We start from the raw sequence: 15,225 nt of genomic DNA on the forward strand, positions 1-15,225 counted from the left end.
TTCTCATGGATTTGGTGGGGCTCACATGATGCAGGTGGATATGCCTACTCATGGGAGGGCACAGGTATAACCTTGAACATTCCTTGAACCTTCCACACCTCAGGTGGTCAAGAAGTTCACACAATCTTATCACAGCGAAGGGGAACTTCCCTGGATAGGGCAGAGGAGATCTTAGTGAAGATGGAGTCAGCTTCTGCTCTCTTTAACTAATCTAAGATGAAGTCAATCTGACACCCCTCAACAGCCAGTGATGGTGCTGGCCAGATCTGACCTCCATATTACAGTGTTGTCTCTTTTTCTAGTATTGACCATGTGGTTCTATGATGCAAGGGCAAACATATCATTTTGCCACTGGATATTCCAGAAAACTTATGGCAAATTTTCTTTTTTTATTTTTTTTAATCTAGAGTGGCTTAAAACTTTATGCACAAGTGTGTGTATATTGAACATGTTCAAAATAATCTCATTTTAATCCATAAGAACTGTCATCATGGTGTGAAAGTAGTCTTTTCTGTCTTGATTTTTCTTTTCTGTCTTTCTGTCTTGACTTTTTTTATTGATAGTTCCTGAAATTATTTGCTTTTTAACTATTATCTGTACTACTTGTGACAAGTAACCATGTAAACCATGTAACCATGTGTTGAAGGAGTTAAGAGAATAAGTTGTAATTGCCAGGTATGCTACTTGTGACCAGCTAGCCAAGATAGGGAGACAAATTTTTGTCAGAGGAGTAGCAACTGTCAAGTGTACTGCTTGTCAGGAGAAATCTTCATCAGTGGAGTTGAAAGGAAGGAAACCTCCTAGTGACCTCATCAACTCCTCCAACTGTGTCTGCCAGCCACCTTGTTCCCAGTCCCGCTCCCAGCAGCTGTGATGGAGAAAATTGCAAACCTTAAAAAAAAAAAAAACTGATTGGTAATCAATTTTACTTAGAATGTCAGCCTAACTCCTTGACAAGGGAAAGGGCTAGTTTGGACTGGGACAAAAACCTAGCAAACTGCTCTGCCAGGTATGCCTGTCTAACTCTGGGTAGAGTAATATTATTGCACTCATTTGTGCAGAATTGCCTTGAGGAACTCGGTATCTCTTGTGTGTTTGTTTGTTTATTTATTCACTGAGAGTTAACTGGCTCCACAGGCCAAAAGGAAAGATGGGTAGTTTTAAACTCAAAACACAAAGTAGGTCATCAGATTTGGGTTTTAACAAATGTATCTAAGAGTTATCAAATTACATTAAGATAAACTATGTCACTTGAAGTTTAAACGTTTTCTAAGAGCTCATTCAAAATATTACATTGGCTATTATTTAAGAAATAATATAGAGATTTTTTTTCCTAAGGTCAAGATGAATACTGATGTAAAACCAGTATCCCACTCTGTCCATTTATCAAAGTAATTGCTGTGTACTATTAAGCTTGTGAAGTTTTTAACCAAAGTTTATTTAAATGTTTAGGTAAAACTAGATTGTTTTATCAAGACTACTCATAAGTTTTGCCTTTACAGAGTTGATCTTCTGTGGCAATTACAGGCAGAGCCATAGAGGGACAGATGACTCTTACAAATTTGTGTCATATTTAACTTTGATTGTTAATAAGTTCTGGGTAAGCCCTGCTTAAAAGCAATTTCTTAAACTGGAACTAAAAGGGTTTTGGGCTCAGATGCTCACCTGACCTGTCAGTCCTATACATACACACACACACACACACACACACACACACACACACACACACACGGGATTCAGCCAAGTGAGACACCTCATCCCAGCAATGAGCAAAAACACCTACTGGGACATTATCCCAGCAATAAGAAGATAGCCACCAGGACAGAGCTGACCCTGGCGACAAGGGACCACAAGAGGCAGGTGGAAAGGACTGCTCAAATGACAGGGGTTGGTGGCCAATCAATCCTAAATGGAGTCGATTGTCCTTTCAAAACTAACTAAAGTCAGGGGGTCAAAAGAAAATAGTTCATAATAAGCATGCCTGTCTATCTTCTAATTAATAGTAGAAATGATAAGCTTGTATAGTGGAGATAATTTAAAGTAACAGAGCGCACAGCCCCCAGTATCTGCTCAAGGCTCTAATTGGCAGTAAATCAAAGCACTCTTCTAGATGCTCAAGATAAGGACACCTGGCCATTTGGACCTAATAGACCTATTATGAAAGTTAAACTTTTTTTATATATTGCAGAAACTCAGATGATGTTGCCTCAGTCCTTCATAATATGCACACCCATATTAATGCTACTTTTCCTGCTGGCCACAAACAATGAATGTGCTCTAAAAACTCAAAACATACATCCAAAAGGGGGAGGGGGGAGGTCATGTGTCCCGGCAAAGCAAAAACTTAGAACCATGGCTTTTCCTGGCACAAAGTGCTTAAAGAATGGACACATGTGGCAGGATGCATTCTTTCTCTCGATGACCCTGCCTGTCTTCTTCTCTGTTTGCCTGCTTGTGACTCACTCGGGCTCTGGCACATTTTCTTTTTTTTTTAATTAATTAAATTTCGTTGACAAGGTGTTGTACAAAAGGGGTACAATTATATAATACGGCAGTGACTACATTTCTTGTGATGTCTTACACCCTCATTTTTCTTTCCCTTCCTGTCGGATGTCGGGATCTGAACGATCCCCTTCTCCCCAACCCCACGGGGAGAATGGTGAACCCCGAAAAACTATGAAAGAGCACTCAGCCTTGCCCTCCGCCAGCGGAAGGCCAAAGGCGCACTCACATGGACCTGCGCTAAGTTGAGGAAAGGTTGCTGAAGCCTCCCCTCCCCCCAGTCCCCTCCCATGTTACCAAGAGCGGGGGCGAAAAGGAAGGCATCAGGGACACGCTGCGGTGGTGGGAAGCGTCTCAAAGACTTTAATATGGAAAGGCACTTATATAGAAGTAATGGCGGGAAAGAAAGGGGGCTGGCCAAAGGGCCAGTCATAGGCTAAGGACCATGTCCATCAAGTGACATCACGAAACTTCCTTTGTGGGAGGGACAACCCCATCATGGTGGCACGCAGGTGTTCACCTCCCCAGGGGCGGAGGCCAGAAGGTGGGAGGGACTTCCATTGTCCCAAGGCTGGTGGAAAGGCAGCCTTCCCCCAAGGCCATAATAATCCCCAACACCTTCCCTAGATCAGGTAGGCATATATACAACACCCAGTGTACCAAAATCATATACAGTAACCATGTAGCATACACCAAAGGAAATTCACCTAGAACTTTAAATGTAATGTCAACAATAGACTCCTCCTGTGTCCTTCTCTTGGAGTTGTTTTTGCTTATCCTCATCTTATATATCATATGTACATAGCTGTTGAGCTATTGTGATCCACTGATAGGTCTATTCTAGGCTGGGAATATGGCCTAGTGGCAAGAGAGCTTGCCTTGTATACATGAAGCCCTGGGTTCAATTCCCCAGCACCACATATATAGAAAATGGCCAGCTCCCTTATTGGGAATAATTAGTACAGGTTTAGGCAAGCCATAGCAGAGCATCACAAGGCCCAATAGCTATACCCTTAGAAACACATAAGATGATGCTAATTGAAATGAACTCCATGTTATGGAAACAAGTGATATATCACAGTTGTAACTACTTTCAACGTCCTATGTGTATGTGTAGTTTCTATTATTGATAATGTTTTGTATCACCTTCCTATGTTTGTACCTACACTATCTCTGTAATCTTATCTGAGTATATTGGAAACCGTGTTTACTGGTATTGGAAGTAAGAAATTCAAAGGGAATACCAAATTCGAGAGACACAGGGTAAAAAAAGATAAATAACTACAAAAGCAATACTTGCAAAACTCTTTGGTGTAAGTGAACTGAACAACTCGGGGGGGGAGGGAAAGGGGGGGGAGGGAGGGGGGCATGAGGGACAAGGCAACAAACAGTACAAGAAATGTATCCAATGCCCAACGTATGATACTGTAACCTCTCTGTACGTCAGTTTGATAATAAAAATTTGAGAAAAAAAAAAAATGGCCAGAAGTGGCGCCGCTGTGGCTCAAGTGGCGGAGCGCTAGCCTTGAGCAAAAAGAAGCCAGGGTATGTTTAGTAGTTGTTTGGTTTTAAATACATAATGTAAGGTCACTGACCCAAACCTGTGGAAATACCATTTGAAAAGAAGTTTTTTGTTTCGCAGACCTGGTCTCTACTGTACCCCCCGCCACCCTAACAGTCATATATCAAGGAGACCATGCCCCTTTGTTCTCTGTGTTCTAGGTTTGTCTCGCTCAACATTATTTGTCAAATTCTGACCATTTCCCTGAGAATACCAATATTTTATCATTTCTAATCGCTATGTAGTATTCCACTGTGTATAGGCACCACATTTTTTGGATCATTCATTTGTAGTGGGGCATCTGGGTTGTTTCCATATTTTGGCTATCGTGAATTGTGCAGTGATAAACATGGATGTGCAGATGTCTTTTTGGTATCCTGAGACCTGTTGTTCAGGATAGATGCCTAGGAGTGGTATGGCTGGGTCATGGGGTATGTCTATGCTGAGCTTTTTGAGGAACCTCCATACTGTTCTCCAAAGTGGTTGTACTAATTTGCACTCCCACCAACAGTGGAGAAGGGTTCCTCTTTCCCCCACACCCCCTCCAGCATTTGTTGTTGGCTGAGTTCAGAGTATAGGCCATTCTAACTGGAGTGAGGTGGTATCTCAGGGTTGTTTTTATTTGCATTTCCTTTACTGCCAGGGATGTTGAACATTTCCTCATATGTTTCTTTGCCATTTTTATCTTTTCTCCTGTGAAGTCTCTCTTTAGCTCCTTTGCCCATTTAATAATTGGTTTTCTGGGTTTGAAGGGGGTGAGTTCTCTGTAGATGACAGATAGTAGGCCTTTGTCTGTTGCTGTGCTGGTGAAGATCCTTTTCCATATGGTGGCTATGTCTTTAGCTGTCTGGCACATTTTCTTAATGAAGTCAAGAACTCAAAGCAAAGAGCCCCTACTTTTTAAGGAAGCTGCACAAACCTCCACCTGGACTGTGGCCTGACTGTAACTGCACTTGTCAATCTGTTTTCCTCACCTGTCTTCTACTAAATAAACTCCGGGAGTCAGAGGCGTAGCATCTAGAGTTGGACCTCTAGGATTCTACCACTGATAACTCCATCTCTAGTGAGCATTCTTATCTTAGCCTTTGTACCTTATTTTTTATTTTAAAAAGATCTTTTTTTCAGAAATTCTTCATTAGTCACATAACAGCAATCACACCAGCCATCATCTGGGAGCAAGTCAAAGCCATCCTACAACTGCAGGAAACCTGAGGTTGCTTACACTGGCCTGTTGGGGTCTTTGGCCCCCAGCACTCTCCTGACCTGCGGGAGAGATGGACCAGGGTGGGCCAAGAAAGGAGAAGGGTCGACAGACCGCCCGCACCCAGCCCCCCCTCACCGGAGGACAATCAGACGTCCCAGGAGAATGTCTCACGCACATCTTGCTTTATTGAAATAAGCTCTGCTCTTAAATAGGTCAGAGAGCAGCAGGAAGGGGAGGGGTGTATTCGTACCTATCTAGGGACTGTGAAGGGAGGCCTGAGCTGTCCGTCAAGGGTGGAGGGCCAAGGGACCAATCCTAAGAGGCGGCCTAACTCTACATCACAGCCCACAGGACCGCCTACGGTTTCACCACCAGGCGCCATCTTGGCCACACGTGGTCCCAAGGCTGGGAGGCGGGGCCAGCTAGAACCACCTTTCCGGGTTCCGCGTAATAGCCACATGTGACCCCGGGGCAGGAAGACAGGCGGAACCAACTAGGACCGCCTTTCCGGGTTGTGGCGTAACAGCCACACGTGGCCCCAGAGCTGGGACTTCCTCTTTCTGATGCAAGGCATCCGGCATGCCCCACACTGGCCTGCCCAACACAGACCCTGGCCCTGAAGACCCCAACCCCAGTGGCCCCTTGGTGCCCCTGTGTCCGCAGGAAGTGGCCAGGAAAGACCATTACACCCCTCAACTTTTTATACCCCTTCAGGGTCTCAAGTGATGGGAATATGCTTTGTTCTTGTAACTCCATGTTGCTCCCATGGCCCACTGATGGCTCGCCCTGGGGACCCCACCTGAAAATCTCCTCCCAGGAATCCTAGCCCTGTCTTTGAGTTCTTCTCAGCAAAACTTCACCCCTGACCTTATTGAAAGTGTGCCATCTGACACAGCTGCAAGAACATTACATAGCCTCCTACAACTATGAAGACAAAAGAAACGCCCATACTTGAATGTATAAAAACACTAAACCGCCCCCCCCCCACTACTCTCTCCTTGCTTCACCAACCCTGCTCGGTGTTACATGGAATCCCTCTGCAGCCATGACTAAAGCCTGTTTTGGTCTGCTCTACCTTCTTTCTCGCCTTTGTCCTCTTGATCTTTCCTAACACTAGTGACTCAGTTTCCTAACACTGGCCATCAAGCACAGGTTGCAATACCCTCACCTCTCTGCCTCTGTGACACATACTAGATGGCCCCAGTGCACAAGTTCTGAAACCTAAGCAGCAGAAAGTGCCAGAACCCAGTAGCCACCTCGGGACACAGAGCCAGGCCTATCTCACAGTGGTCTCATTTAGCTCTGCAGGACAGAGAGGACCTGTAAGGTCACTCAGATTCTTATCCCTGGGGACTGGAACTGAGTGCTTTCCTGTGAAAGGTGGGTCTTTGAAGAAGTAATTTGTTACAGAGCATAAGGTGGGGAGGTGATGCTGGATTAAATAGGCTGTCCTATCAAAGCGAGCAGTGGCTGTATAGGAGGAGGGCAAAACAAGGCCTGGCATAGGAGAAGATGGAAGCAGAGAGCACAGGTCGAAGAGAGGACGGGGCAGGTCATGGCGTAGGACCACGGGGCAGGACCACAGCAGTGGAGGCCGATGAAGGCAGGGTTGATCCTGCAGGAATTCAATCCACCACTCCACAGAGCCTGCAAGCCTTCCAACATCCACTCCACAGGACTGGGTGGTCCCCTCCAGTGCCTGATGCCACACAGAACCCACAGGGGGGCCGGCAGCCTCCAGAGCCTTCTCAGGGTGGACTTCTCCTTCTATTGGACCCTTGGAGCATGGGGCCCTCTGAAGGTGAGTGGGACTCTGCTTACACAGGGGCTGGCTTTCCTGGGGCACCAGCCAGGCCCGGTGAAATTCCTGGAGTTGGCGCCACTCTCTGCCAGGAGCTGCCAGTACTTTCTTGTGAGTCTGGAAGTGACCTAGAGGAAAGGAGAAGAGAGAAGTCAGCTTTGCAAAGGCCCTGAGGTGGGCTCAACAGGGAGTCTTGCCGGTTGTCAGCCACCAGTCCCTGAGAAGCAGCCTGGACACAGCCCTGTTCCAGGACTAGCCAAGGCCATCGTCCTTTTCACCTTCTCCCACCATCTCCCCACCATACCCGAGCATACCAACATTCCTGCCTCGGAGGCCTGGCCTGTCTACTCACTGGGCACTCTCAGCAGTCACCGCTCTGTGCTCAGCCCCTCTAGCTGCCCAGAGGGAAAAGTTGACGACAATCGTGATGATGATAGTGATGGCTCCCTTGGATTAGCAGTAAGCGCTGAATGGCACACATCGGGGCTGGGTGTGGTGCCAGCACTGGCTGAGTTGTCCGTCTCCTGTACTGTTCTGCTTAAATGAACACCAGCCACCCTGGTCCCCTCCAGGCCATCCAGTCTGCTGCACTTGCTACGTGCCTGAGGCCAACAGCTTCACTGCTGTGCAAAGACCCCCCACTCACTCCATTGAACCAAGAGCCAAGAAGTTGAAGCCAGTATTCTTCCCCAATCCCTGCACCAAGGAGCAGTTCCTCCTCTGTAAACCAGAGATGCTATATCCCTCCCACTGCTCACTGCAAACCCTGAGAGCTGCTGGGGAAAAGGCTCCATGAGGGACTGCTGAAGGCCCACCGGTCCACCTCCAGGGGAAGTATCCCTTCGTGGCACTGGAGGTCCTGTGCACTGCATCCCCCCAGCCACCTGCTGCCACACGTCAGCACGGAGCTCTCTGTTCTGTGGTCCCTGCCAGGTCTGACCACTGTGGGCTCCTGTACTGGGAAGAACAGAGCAGACACAGAATGCCGCTGTTAGGCACAAAGCAGTGACAGGGATAAAAGCAATTAGGATTTCCCTTTTCTAGCACAAAATGAAATAAAATAACCTGCCTTGAGAATAGAAATCACAGTTGAAGCAATAACCCTCAACAAGTAGTAATAGGCCCCAATGGCTTCACAAGTCAAGTTTTGAACTGACAAGAAACTGGACGCCCCCATAGGACCTGCTCCAGGTCTCACAGCAGTGTGTGGACGTTCGGTGCAACTCTGCAGGGAAGTACTCAGAGAACACAGCAGCCCGGGTGGCTTTGGTGGCCACAAAAGCAATGCATCATGAGATGATGAAGATGCAGGTCAGAAGATGACCGGGCACCAGGAGATGACCGCAACCTAGACAGAGACAAAACAAGATTGGTAGTTCTGAACTCATTGGCATTGATTTCTAGTTTGGTTTCATTTTTTTCAGTTACTATAGCACATGCTTTTGTTACAAAATAATAGAAAGTTTGCCAAGAAAAGCCCCAAGCCGTCCTGAGAAGATGCTGAGGACTCAGCAGGAGTCTGTCTCCAACCCACCCTAAGCTTGGCAGATTTGCAGAAATTGTCCAGAACATGGAATAGAGAAGCAAGCAGTTTCCTGCTATGACGTCAAGGACATGATTCAATGGGAACTTCCACGTGTTGCTGGGCACACATGGGAAAACACATCACGTAGCAAAGCAGAACTCGTGCATACTCCCAACCCCTTGTACACTTCTCTATGCACAAATACACACAGCCCTCAAACAGACACAGACAAAATGTCCCTCCACAGTAGGATAAATTATATCATGTCCATGCTCCAAGAGAGCCCCCTCAGGGAACAAGGAGCACCATGTGTGTCTAGAGTCCTGATCAGCTTCTGCAGAAATAACTCAGGACCTCTTCCCACCTCGGCTTTCCTGGATGGAGGCAGTTAGGTCCTGGAGTGACCCAGACCCTTGTTGGGGGCCATTTATCAACTGGAATGGTACCACAACAGGGACAGACATATCCCTGAACTGGAGCCCAGGCCACACTGAGGAGATCCCTGGGCACTTGGGGAAAGGCCAACCTCAGAGGCTCCTCACGGGACACTCACTAGGCACTGCCCTTGGGGCTTTGCCTCACTCCCTGCACAGCTCTCCGCATGCCAGCCTCACTGCTCAGCCTCACTGCTCAGCCCCCTGATCCAGCAGTGGAGTTGCGGATAGGGCTGCATCACTGTGGCATTTACTACTGCTCTGGGTCCAGTTGCTACTTCTACAGTGTCACGGCATCCATCAAAACTCCTCGCTTTTAAACTTTTTCGTAGAAATGATCCTTTGTGATTTTCATTCTGAAAAAGTGTTTTTAAGTGACCCACATTTAATCAGACTTCTTTACCTCATACCAGATAACTTGTGCAGTCCATCTCTGCTGGCTTTAGTAGTCGCCCCTATAGGCACACATTTTTTATCCCTCACCCCTATTTTTTAAACTTTAAAAGAATGTGAAAAACTAGCATCATTGTGCATATAAATATGGAACTGCATTTCAGTTTGAGCTTGCAGTTTCTCGCGAAGTTCAAACCATTTTGTAGTTTAAGTGACTTGTGTGCGAAGCCTGCATCTAAACACTTGAGTGAATACCATTAACTGCTCAGTACCAGATGTGGCAAATCTCAAGTGATGGTGGATCCCCAGCTCATCAACTCAGGCCCTCTTCCATACCTTCTCAGCTCCACAGTCAAGGTCAGCAGGAAGCTCAGGGGGCACCTTCAAGGTGACCTCTATCATCTTGTCTCACTTGGAACCCTTTTCCATTTATTTACTATGCAATAGACATTGCTTCCTACTCAGCTAGCTTTGGTTTAATGTGCCACTGCTTTGCCTTTCTGTTACACATACAGTTGTTTTGATTTATTTGCAATATATGCTGTGCCATTTTGATTTTTATTTTGGTTGGTTGGTTAAATAAATTTGCAACACTCAAATACTTGAGGTGATAGTAAAAAAAAAAATACCAGTATTTGATTCAGTTTCATCTCAACTGTGTTATACTTGGACATTTTAGATGTTTATCTAAGATCTTTTATGGGGAAGAAAGTAAATGTATGAAACAATAAATGTATGGCATTTATGAGTAATGTTGGCTCTGAACAAACTTTTGAAAACTTAGTTGACAAGATTTTGGATCAACTGAAAAAAAGCATGACTTTTGAAATCTCGATATTATAATTCTTTATTGAATTTATTTCTTATTGAAGTATGTAGTTTTAAGACTTTTCTGACAGTATTATATAATTTTTTAGTATGGATAGATGGGCGTGTCACTTGTATGTTATCGTACAGCTGACATGTATTTTTTGTCTGTTCTTTATTGTCTTAGTAGTTTCATGCTATGTATGTACCATAACCAACCTATTGCCTATGAGAAACATGTAAGATAATGTATTTACAGCCATTGTTACAAGTTTATAATGTATTTTTCTATCTTGTTTTATATGTATGTTATATAACATTCAAAAAGATTTTTTTTCTTGATTGAGAAAAGGATACAAATGCAAAATCCACAATTTTGATAAATGAAAATTGCCAATTGTTTTGCTATACTTTATTATATTGGCTGTCTTGTCTTTCTTGGGCTTTTAGTTAGCTAATGAATAAATACATTAGACACTTCTGGGTTTTAGTTAGGATTTTACATAGCTTGCATTTTAATTCTTTGGTTCTTTGCTGTTTCTATTAATCCATAGCATTATTTTTAAAATGTTATAATACCAACCTAAAAAAAAATAAACTCCTTGCTTTGGCAATGCCTTTCTGAACCAGACACCAACAGCTCAAGAAAGAAGAGCAGGAAGTGACAAATTAGGTTGCACCAAATTAAAAAGCCTCTGCATTGAAAAAGCTAACAATAAATGAGCAATGGGTCTTAACAAATATATTCCAAAGGAAGAAGCATAAATAGCTCAACATCCTTATACATCAGTAAAATGCAAGCCAAAAATGCATTAACACTAGGCACTGGTGAATACACTGTAATCCTAACTTCTCGGGAGGCTGAGATTTGAGGATGACAGTCTAAAGCCAGCCCAGGCAGCAAAGTCTGTGAAACTGTTATCTCAATTTACCACAAAAAATCCATAAGTGGAGCTGTAACTCAAGTGGTAGAGTGCCAGCCTTGAGCACAAAAAGATCAAGGACAGCACCTAGGGCCTGAGTTCAAGCCCCAGTACCAGTGGGGGAAAAATGAGATTCCATCTAACTCCACGACCAACAGCAACAAAAGGCTCCCAACACACATGCCTCTTCGTTTCAATGCTTCTAAAGCAAGCCATGTCTCAGTCACTTTGCAGTTGCCAAAAGTCACTCTCACATGGACTGTAAATGCATATGCATGATTTCCTGAACTGTTTTAGAATTCTCCTTAACAATCTCTACTATCCTATTTTCCCCCTTCCCTGGTGCCACCTGCTGACAACTGCAGGCTCCAGTTTAGAATATTCCATAGTGGTGGCATGTCAGCTGCCCACTGATATTCCTTTGGAAAATGGTGCACTGTGGATCAAGACACTTTGGTATGATGCATATTCACGCTGGAAGACTAAAGAGGTGCAGTGTGATCTGAGCCTCCATCATTGTCCTCCACAAACATATTTTCATATTCTTTATGTGGAAGAATAGATTTTAAATTACAAGCCAAATGCTTTTCATTGCTGGAACTGACACACAAAAAAGTAACTTAAAAACAAGAAACTTGGTTATTGATTAAACAGATAAGTTTAAAAAAAAAACTGTACTTCATCTGCCAGTAATTGATGTGTTTATTATCTGCCTCAGAAGCCAGGGTTGGAGAACTTTAGATATCGATGGTAATGCTTTTGCCATTATACCTAATTTTTGAGAACAGCAAGCCCTATTTCACCACTCACTTCAGCCTGTGTGTTCCTGCTGTTTTGAAGTAATCAAATGCTGTGCATGGTATTTTACCTGAGCTGCAACCTGTTACAGACTTGAACTTCTGTTTAAGTTGAAAGCAAGAGTCCCTGACAACAAATAAAAAATAAACACAAATGCAAAAAACAAAACTACATTTTAAAAATGGCAAAAGTCTGAAGTACTCAGTGATTTTTTTTTGAAAAAAAAATCTTGTGTTCAGCTTTCAGGAGTTAATATATCTTGTTTTAATTTGATAATTGGATATGGTTGATTTGTATTGGGTTTAAACTGTGGAGCTTTCATATTTACTGTAATTTAGTCTTAAAAACATTTTTTACTTAGTAATCAGTGCTTTTGATAATGTGGTTGGCAACAAACCAGCAACTACTTAGAAGTGTTATAAGACTTCATTCTTTGAGTATTGGAAAAGTTCATTCAGATCCTATTCTAAAAGCATCTGCACATATTAAAAGATTCAAAGAGGGATCTGGGTAGAGGAATAATGTGCAGCTATTTAACATAAGCCTGATTTTCAGTGATCTTTAATTCTGCAAAATCTGGCATTAATATGTCATTGCTTTTGGTAAATTGTCTGACCCATTTATTAATGAACGGATGTAGACTTCAAAATTTTTAAACTAAATTTTTGCTGTCACAGAAAAAATAAAATAAAATTATATCACTTGCAAGAAAGTAGATGGAACCGGAGAACATAAGTGGAAAAGCCAGAATTAGAAGGACAAATATGTTTTCTCCCAAACACCGTATTTTCCCCATCCACACCAAGCACCATCAATATACCATCCCCAGCACAAACCCATATCACACCACAGCCTGCAACATGCAATGCAGCACCTTTCCTGCACACTGCACTCTACACAACGCAAGCCACGTGCATCCTCCACCTCCGAGAGGGGGTGGCACTCCAGTCCCCATCAGTGAGTCAGGGTCTCATCCCCTTAGGACCAGCTGGTGAACTTGGGTATAGAAATAATTCTTCCACGGGGCACACCAACAGTCTTTTGGGGAGGCTTCTTGGCAGAGACTTACTGGCTGCTGTGCTCTGAGCTCTGGCTGTGGCCAGGACATGGAACTGAGAATGACAGATGAGGAAAAACTGGTGGCCCTAGACCCAAGGCCCCCAGCCAGGTGGGCCCTGACACCATATGAATGTTCCGGGGCCATTCCAGGAAAAAAATACTTTCCTAGGGCAGACTGGAGCTAAGCATTCCATCCATGTGCCCAACAGTTCTGAGGCTTACCAGCTCCTGGTCCTCACCAGCAGACGGCAGTCCAGGACCTGACCTCACCAGGAACTCACCAGCAGACGCCAGTCCAGGACCTGACCTCACCAGGCCCGCACCAGCAGACGGCAGTCCAGGACCTGACCTCACCAGGCCCTCACCAGCAGACGGCAGTCCAGGACCTGACCTCACCAGGCCCTCACCAGCAGACGGCAGTCCAGGACCTGACCTCACCAGGCCCTCACCAGCAGACGGCAGTCCAGGACCCTGCTCTACACTCAAGGAAATCCTCAGGATCCTCACAGGCCTGTCAGGGAGAGTGGATGGGGCCTGGACGCCCTCTGGGGAAGCCCTGGGCCCTGCACCTGCCCACCACGAAGGTCCTTCCTGGGAGGATGGGTTGGGCCACATCTGTGATGGCCAGTGGAAGGTTCCGGGGTCTGGCTGGATGCTTAGACTTGGTGAGCCCAGCTTTTTGTAAGGGTCTTTTCTACTGTGTAACTACGGTAGCTACCACAGTGATGGACTCAACAGCAAAAACCCCTCTAGCAGTCTGAACCACCAGCCTGAGGAAGGGCCGAGGTGGAGAGCTTAGTTGTGAATCCGGTGCAGCCACAGAGAGCGCAGTGCCCAAGGGGAAGGAACCGAGTCCCAGGGCCCAGTCTCCCGGACGCCGGGGCTCCGAGTCCCACTTTAGGCTCTGAGGGCCTCATAAGCTCCTCCTATCAGCTCTCCTACAAGCTTCATCTGTACCCTTCCACAGTGGGGAAACTGAGGCTTGGCCACTCATGGAGGAGTCTGGGACCTCCTTTTACGAGGCCTTGAGTCCATCCTGGAGCCCCAGGACACTGAATCATCAGCCTGCAGAGGAAGCCCCCACTCTCTGGGGTCAGGAGCCAAGGGGTGCTCCGGACCACGTCCGTCAAGCCTCCCCGCGCCCGTGCCCCCCCTGCGGGCCACGCGCCCACCCGCGGATCCCGCACCCCACCTGCAGATCCCGCACCCCACCTGCGGGCCCCGCGCCCCACCTGCAGATCCCGCCTCCCACCTGCAGATCCCGCACCCCACCTGCAGATCCCGCCTCCCACTTGCGGATCCCGCACCCCACCCGTGGACCCCGAGCCTCACCCGTGGACCCCGAGCCCCACTTGTGGATCCCGCACCCCACCGAGGGCCCCGCGCCCCACCTGCAGATCCCGCACCCCACCCGTGGACCCCGAGCCTCACCCGTGGACCCCGAGCCCCACCTGTGTATCCCGTGCCCCACTTGTGGATCCCGCACCCCACCGAGGGCCCCGCGCCCCACCTGCAGATTCCGCACCCCACCTGCGGGCCCCGCGCCCCACCTGCAGATCCCGCACCCCACCTGCAGACCACTTCCATCAAGCCGTCGCTGCACCTCTCCTCCGGCTCCTCTCAGTTCCACCAACAGCTCAGCTCGGCCCCCTGAGGAGCCCCCAGGGGGGATGGGTGGACATATTGTCGAGGTCTCTATCACTGTGTATGGAGTAACTACCACAGTGGTATGGACTGTGTTCAAAACTCGACAACCGCTACTGAGCCCTGCTGCCCTCTGCCCTGCCCCCAGAGGCTGCTGGCTCCGGTACAGCCCTACACCGGTGCCACCACCAGGGCAGATCCCAAGGTGCTGCAGACTGGGCTGTGCCCGGCCAGTGGCAAGTCGAGTAACCTGGGCAGGAAAGGCTGTGAATTCGGAGATGCCCAGCCTGATGTCCCACACCCAGAGGGCCTGCCCTGACCTGCCCCACGCCCTGCGGAGGCCCCCAGTCCTCACTGCCGGCCCTGAGCCCACAGAAGATGGTGGGAGGCCCATACAGCTTCTCCATACAATGGCTTCCCCTGGTGCCCTCAGGGCAAAGACGTGAAGAGTGGTCACCTGGAGGGTCTGCATGAGCCCCAGGCTTCTCTCCAGGGACCAGTCCCCTGAGCAGCCCCTTCCTGCAGCCCAGGGCTAACTCCTCCTCCTCCCATTCTGTTCTCCCCTCTTCCTCTG

The 15,225-nt window shown here is 47.0% G+C and overlaps 1 gene segment (V, D, J or C); it reads left to right on the plus strand.

Annotated features, from left to right (window-relative positions):
- The window catches only part of LOC125345357, a 44,431-nt gene that overhangs the window by 4,731 nt on the left and 24,475 nt on the right, over positions 1-15,225 (plus strand).

The sequence above is a fragment of the Perognathus longimembris genome, unplaced genomic scaffold, assembly GCF_023159225.1.
Source record: "Perognathus longimembris pacificus isolate PPM17 unplaced genomic scaffold, ASM2315922v1 HiC_scaffold_5536, whole genome shotgun sequence".
NCBI classification, from domain to species: domain Eukaryota; kingdom Metazoa; phylum Chordata; class Mammalia; order Rodentia; family Heteromyidae; genus Perognathus; species Perognathus longimembris.